Source organism: Arachis hypogaea, chromosome 20, assembly GCF_003086295.3.
Source record: "Arachis hypogaea cultivar Tifrunner chromosome 20, arahy.Tifrunner.gnm2.J5K5, whole genome shotgun sequence".
In the NCBI taxonomy this organism is placed as follows: Eukaryota; Viridiplantae; Streptophyta; class Magnoliopsida; order Fabales; family Fabaceae; genus Arachis; species Arachis hypogaea.
Window position 1 is genome coordinate 89164679 of NC_092055.1, and position 7913 is coordinate 89172591.

The 7913-nt window shown below is 36.3% G+C and overlaps 1 non-coding gene across 1 annotated transcript; it reads right to left on the reverse strand.

Moving 5' to 3' along the window:
- Positions 1–2631: 2631 nt before the first annotated feature.
- Positions 2632–2739, reverse strand: LOC112787986 (small nucleolar RNA R71). The gene has a single exon (XR_003195369.1). It is a non-coding gene; the product is annotated as a small nucleolar RNA R71 (small nucleolar RNA).
- Positions 2740–7913: the final 5174 nt, after the last annotated feature.

The window sequence follows — 7913 nt, forward strand, 5'->3', positions numbered from 1 at the left end:
CAATGATTTACATAAGTATTTCTATCTATATTTTTTGTTTATTTATTATTATTATTTGAAAACTCCATAACCATTTGATATCCGCCTGACTGAGATTTACAAGATGACCATAGCTTGCTTCATACTAACAATCTCCGTGGGATCTACCCTTACTCATGTAAGGTTAATTACTTGGACGACCCAGTGCACTTGCTGGTTAGTTGTACGAAGTTGTGAAACAGATATAAGATTATGAACGTGCGTATTGAGTTTTTAGCGCCGTTACCAAAGAATGGAATGATCACGATTTCGCACACCAAGTTTTTGGCGCCGTTGCCGGGGATTGTTCGAGTTTGGACAATTGACGGTTCATTTTATTGCTCAGATTAGGTAACTTTATTTTAATTTTAAGTTTTTGTTTTTATTCTATTAATTTTCGAAAAAACTTTAAAAAAAATATATTTTTCTTCAGAATTTTTAAAAATGAATTCTAGTGTTTCATGAAGCATGTTGAAGCCTGGCTGGCTGTAAAGCCATGTCTAAATTCATTTGGACTGAGGCTTCCAAATCATCATTACAAGAGCAAGCTAGTTGTTGCTAATCAAATTTGTTATTGTATGACTGATTTGTATCTTCTAAAGCTTGGCTGGCCATTGGTTATGTCTAGTGTTTTGGACCGGAGCTTTCATTGAAAGCTTGGCTGGCTAGTGAGCCATGTCTAATTCCTGGACTGAGGCTTTAGACTAAGAGTGCAAGATTCCTGGAATTCATATTAAAAATTTTGGAATCCTTATTTTCCTTTTTCAAATAAATTTTCGAAAAATCCAAAAAAAAATTAGAAAATCGTAAAATCAAAAATATTCTTGTGTTTCTTGTTTGATTCTTGAGTCAATTTTAAGTTTAGTGTCAATTGCATGTTTTAAATTTTGCATAAAATTTTCAAAAAATTCATGCATTCATAGTGTTCTTCATAATCTTCAAGTTGTTCTTGGTAAGTCTTCTTGTTTGATCTTGATGTTTTCTTGTTTTGTATCTTTTGTTGTTTTTCATGTGCATTTTTGCATTCATGGTCTCTAAGCATTAAAGATTTCTAAGTTTGGTGTCTCGCATGTTTTCTTTGCATAAAAAATTTTTCAAAAATATGTTCTTGATGTTCATCATGATCTTCAAAGTGTTCTTGGTGTTCATCTTGACATTCATAGTGTTCTTGCATGCATCATTAGATTTGATCCAAAATTTTCATGCATTGATTCTTTTTCATGTTTTTCTCTTTCATCATTAAAAAAAAATTTTCAAAAATCAAAAATAAAATATCTTTCCTTTTTTCTCTCATAAATTTCGAAAATTTGGATTGACTTTTTCAAAAATTTTTAAAATTCAATTATTTCTTATGAGTCAAATCAAATTTTCAATTTAAAAATCTTATTTTTTTTCAAATCTTTTTCAAAAATCATATCTTTTCCATTTTTTTATTTATTTTTGAAAATTTCAAAAATCTTTTTCAAAATATTTTCAAAATCTTTTTCTTATTTTATCAAATTTTCGAAAATCACATCATCAATTAATGTTTTGATTCAAAAATTTCAAGTTTGTTACTTTCTTGTTAAGAAAGATTCAAACTTTAAGTTGTAGAATCATATCTTGTGATTTCTTATGAGTCAAGTCATTAATTGTGATTTTAAAATTCAAATCTTTTTCAAAACTATTTCTAATCATATCTTTCTATCATATCTTTTAAAATCATATCTTTTTCAAAAATTTGATTTTAAAATATCTTTTCTAACTTCTTATCTTTTTATCTTTTCAAAATTGATTTTCAAATCTTTTTCGATTTCAATCATATCTTTTTGTTTTAATCATATCTTTTTCAAAACTACCTAACTAATCCTCTCTCTCTTATTTTCGAAATTCTCTCTTTCATCTCCTTCTATTTATTTATTCATCTACTAACACTTCTCTTCCATCCAAAAATTCGAACACCACCTCCCTCTCTATGTTCGAGTTTTCCCTCTTCTCTTCTTTACATTACATTCTTTTCTTCTTCTACTCACACAAAGGAATCTCTATACTGTGACATAGAGGATTCCATATTTTCTTTGTTATTCCCTTCTTTGTCATATGAGCAGGAGCAAGGACAAGAACATTCTTGTTGAAGCAGATCCTGAACCTGAAAGGACTTTGAAAAGGAAACTAAGAGAAGTTAAAATACAACAATCCAAAGACAACCTTACAGGAATTTTCGAACAAGAAGAGGAGATGGTAGCCGAAAATAATAATAATGCAAGGAGGATGCTTGGTTACTTTACTGCACCTAATTCCAATTTACATGGAAGAAGCATCCCCATTCCTGCCATTGGAGCAAACAATTTTGAGCTGAAACCTCAATTAGTTTCTCTGATGCAGCAGAACTGCAAATTTCATGGACTTCCATCTGAAGATCCCTTTCAGTTCTTAACTGAATTCTTTCAGATCTGTGATACTATTAAGACCAATGGGGTTGATCCCGAGGTCTACAGGCTTATGCTTTTCCCGTTTGCTGTAAGAGACAGAGCTAGAGTGTGGTTGGACTCTCAACCCAAAGATAGCCTGAACTCTTGGGATAAGCTGGTCACGGCTTTCTTAGCAAAGTTCTTCCCTCCTCAAAAGCTGAGTAAGCTTAGAGTGGATGTTCAAACCTTCAGACAAAAAGAAGGTGAATCCCTCTATGAAGCTTGGGAGAGATATAAGCAACTGACCAAAAAGTGTCCTTCTGACATGCTTTCAGAATGGACCATCCTGGATATATTCTATGATGGTCTGTCTGAATTAGCTAAGATGTCATTGGATACTTCTGCAGGTGGATCCATTCACCTAAAGAAAACGCCTGCAGAAGCTCAAGAACTCATTGACATGGTTGCTAATAACCAGTTCATGTACACTTCTGAGAGGAATCCTGTGAATAATGGGACGCCTCAGAAGAAGGGAGTTCTTGAAATTGAGACTCTGAATGCCATATTGGCTCAGAACAAAATATTGACTCAGCAAGTCAATATGATTTCTCAGAGTCTGAATGGAATGCAAGCTGCATCCAACAGTACTCAAGAGGGATATTCTGAGGAAGAAGCTTATGATCCTGAGAACCCTGCAATAGCAGAGGTGAATTACATGAGTGAACCCTATGGAAACACCTATAATCCCTCATGGAGAAATCACCCAAATCTCTCATGGAAGGATCAACAAAAGCCTCAACAAGGCTTTAATAATGGTGGAAGAAACAGGTTTAGCAATAGCAAGCCTTTTCCATCATCCACTCAGCAACAGACAGAGAATTCTGAGCAGAATCCATCTAGCTTAGCAAATTTAGTCTCTGATCTATCTAAGGCCACTCTGAGTTTCATGAATGAAACAAGGTCATCCATTAGAAATTTGGAGGCACAAGTGGGCCAGCTGAGTAAGAAGATCACTGAAACCCCTCCTAGTACTCTCCCATGCAATACAGAAGAGAATCCAAAGAGAGATTGCAAGGCCATTGATATAACCATCATGGCCGAATCCAAGGAGGAAGAGGAGGACGTGAATCCCAAGGAGGAAGACCTCCTGGGATGTCCAGTGATCAACAAGGAGTTTCCCTTTGAGGAACCAAAAGAATCTGAGGCTCATCTAGAGACCATAGAGATTCCATTAAACCTTCTTACGCCCTTCATGAGCTCTGATGAGTATTCCTCTTCTGAAGAGAATGAGGATATTACTGAAGAGCAAGTTGCCAAGTTCCTTGGTACAATCATGAAGCTAAATGCCAATTTATTTGGTAATGAGAACTGGGGAGATGAACCTGATAAACCACTATTTTATAGTTTATCTTGTTCTCAATTGAGTGGTTTTTATCTACTCTTTACCCACTTATTCATACTATTTGCATAGTTTTACATTTGCCTTCCTAATTATGTGCTTTAATTGAAAACATGTTTCTTTGGACTTATCTTTGCTAATATTAATCCTCTCTTATTACCATTAGATACCTTGATATGTGTGTTAAGTGCTTCCAGAGATTACAGGGCAGGAATGGCTCAGAGGATGGAAAGGAAGCATGCAAAAATGGAAGGAATACAAGAAGTTGGAGAAATTGCTAAGCTGTCCAGCCTGACCTCTCTACACTCAAACAGCTATAACTTTAGCTATAGAGGTCCAAATGACGCGGTTCCAGTTGCGTTGGAAAGCTAACGTCCGGGGCTTCGATTTGATATATAATATGTCATAGTTGCTCTGACGCTAGGTGATGCGACTGCGTGACCTATGCGGCCGCGTCGTAGTGACGAAAATCAGCGTGTTTGAATTCGCAACCAGCGAATTCTGGGCTGTTTCTGACCCAGTTTGCGGCCCAAAAAACACAGATTAGAGGCTATAAAATGGGGGAATGCATCCATTCAAAAACATGCTCTCATATTTACAATTTTAAGATTTAGATGTAGTTTTTAGAGAGAGAGGTTCTCTCCTCTCTCTTAGGATTAGGATTTAGGATTTCTCTTAGTTTTAGGAGCGACTCTCAATCACAGGTTCTTTATTTTTATTTATTTTCCCAATTTAATTTATGAACTTTTCCATGTTATGATTTGAATATTTTATTTAATATAATTTGAGGTATTTCAGACTTATGATTGCTCTCTTTAATTTATTAATGCTCTGTGTTTATCCAAGTTATTTTCATTCAAGTAGACTTTCTTTCCTTTTGGCTTTGGTTGAATCATTGGAAACACTTGAGTTATCAAACTCATTGTTGATTAAAAATTAGAATTCTTCAAGAATTAATTCGAGTTCCAATAACTCTAGCCTTTCCCAAGGAAAGACTAGGACCTGAGGGATAAAAATTAATTCATCCACTTAACTTACCTTCATAGTTAGAGGTCAACAAAGTGGGAGAAAAATCCAATTCTCATTACAATTGATAAGGATAACCAGGTTAGGATTTTCTGTTTTCATACCTTGCCAAGAATTTATTTTATAGTTATTTATTTAGTTTATTCTTCTTATGCAACATACTGCTCCCTAATTTCTAAAACCCCTAATTTACAAACTCATAACCAATAATAAGAATATACCTCCCTGCAATTCCTTGAGAAGACGACCCGAGGTTTAAATACTCGGTTATCAATTTTAAAGGGGTTTGTTACTTGTGACAACCAAAACATTTGTATGAAAGGACTTTTGAAGGTTTAGAAACTATACTTGCAACGAGGATTTATCCGCAAATTTCTAGACCACGCAAAAGTTCCTCTCATCAGAACCTCCCCTATTCACCAATGAACTAAATGCATTGGATCAACTGAGAGTGCCTCAGAAGAAACAGGATCCTGGAAAGTTCCTAATACCTTGTACCATAGGCACCATGACCTTTGAGAAGGCTCTATGTGACCTGGGGTCAGGAATAAACCTCATGCCACTCTCTGTAATGGAGAAATTGTGAATCTTTGAGGTACAAGTTGCTAGAATCTCATTAGAGATGGCAGACAATTCCAGAAAATAGGCTTATGGACAAGTAGAGGACATGTTAGTAAAGGTTGAAGGCCTTTACATCCCTGCTGATTTCATAATCCTAGATACTGGGAAGAATGAGGATGAATGCATCATCCTTGGAAGACCTTTCCTAGCCACAGCAGGAGCTGTGATAGATGTTAACAGAGGTGAATTAGTCCTTCAATTGAATGGGGACTCCCTTGTGTTTAAAGCACAAGGTTATTATCCTGTAAACATGGAAAAGAGGCACGATAAGCTTCTCTCAGTACAGAGTCAACTAAAGCCCCCACAGTCAAACTCTAAGTTTGGTGTTGGGAGGCCTCAGCCAAACTCTATGTTTGGTGTTGAACTCCCATATCCAAACTTTAAGTTTAGTGTTGGGAGTCTATAAAATTGACCTGATCATCTGTGTGGCTCCATGAGAGCCCACTGTCAAGCTATTGACATTAAAGAAGCGCTTGTTGGGAGGCAACCTAATTTTTATTTATCTAATTTTATTTTTATTTTATTATTCTTTTATGTTTTATTAGGTTCATGATCATGTGGAGTCACAAAATAAATAAAAAAATTAAAAACTGAATAAAAAAACAGCAGAAGAAAAATCACACCCTAGAGGAAGGACTCACTAGCATTCAAACGCCAGTAAGGAGCATCTGGCTGGCGTTCAACGCCAGAACAGAGCATGGAGCTGGCGCTGAACGCCAAAAACAAGCATGGAGCTGGCGTTCAATGCCAGAAATATACTGCATATGGGCGTTGAATGCCCAGAACAAGCATCACTTCGGCGTCTAAACGCCTGAAATGCATGCAAAGGCATTTTACATGCCTAATTGGTGTAGGGATGTAAATCCTTGACACCTCAGGATCTGTGAACCCCACAGGATACCCACATACCTCCCCTCACCTTCCCTCCTCATAATCCTATATCACCCTCTCTCTCTCCGTTCAAAGTCATCCCTTCTTTTTTCCATTCAACACTCACATCCATACACCCCACCTACCTTCAAAATTCAAAATCTCTTTCCCACCCAAGCCCACCCATATAGCCGAATACACACATCCCTCCATCTCCTCCATATCTTCTTCTTCTTCTACTATTCTTTCTTCTTTTTCTTGAGGGCGAGCAACATTCTAAGTTTAGTGTGGTAAAAGCATAGCTTTTTTGTTTTTCCATAACCATTGATGGCACCTAAGGCCAGAGAAACCTCTAGAAAGAGGAAAGGGAAGACAAAAGCTTCCACCTCCGAGTCATACGAGATGGAGAGATTCATCTCAAGGGTCTATAGCTCAGTGGTAGAACATTTGACTGCAAATCAAGAGATCCCTGAGATACCTCAGGGGATACATTTTCCTCCACACAATTATTGGGAGCAACTAAGGGTGGAACATCAAGAGCACTCCATCATCCTTCATGAAATTAGAGAAGATCAAAGAGTAATGAGGGAGGAGCAACAAAGACAAGGAAGAGACATAGAAGAGCTCAAGGACATCATTGGTTCCTCAAGAAGAGAACGCCACCATCATTAAGGTGGACTCATTCCTTGTTCTTAAATTTTCTGTTTTTCATTTTCTTATGTTAAATGTTTATCTATGTTTGTGTCTTTATTACATGATCATTAGTGTCTAAGTGTCTATGCCTTAAAGTAGTGAATATGAATCCATCACCTCTCTTAAATGGAAAATGTTTTAATTACAAAAGAACAAGAAGTACATGAGTTTCGAATTTATCCTTCAACTTAGTTTAATTATATTGATGTGGTGACAATACTTTTTGTTTTCTGAATGAATGCTTGAACAGTGCATATGTCTTTTGAAGTTGTTGTTTATGAATGTTAAATATGTTGGCTCTTGAAAGAATGATGAACAGGAGAAATGTTATTTGATAATCTGAAAAATCATAAAAATGATTCTTGAAGCAAGAAAAAGCAGTGAATACAAAAGCTTGCAGAAAAAAAAAGAAAAGAAAAGAAAAATGGCGAAAAAAAAAGAAAGAAAAAGAAAAAGCAAGCAGAAAAAGCCAAAAGCTCTTAAAACCAAAAGGCAAGAGCAAAAAGCCAATAGCCCTTAAAACCAAAAGGCAAGGGTAATAAAAAGGATCCAAGGCTTTGAGCATCAGTGGATAGGAGGGCCTAAAGGAATAAAATCCTGGCCTAAGCGGCTAAATCAAGCTGTCCCTAACCATGTGCTTGTGGCGTAAAGGTGTCAAGTGAAAACTTGAGACTGAGCGGTTAAAGTCAATGTCCAAAGCAAAAGAAGAGTGTGCTTAAGAACCCTGGACACCTCTAATTGGGGACTTTAGCAAAGCTGAGTCACAATCTGAAAAGGTTCACCCAGTTATGTGTCTGTGGCATTTATGTATCCGGTAGTAATACTGGAAAACAAAGTGCTTAGGGCCACGGCCAAGACTCATAAAGTAGCTGTGTTCAAGAATCAACATACTGAAC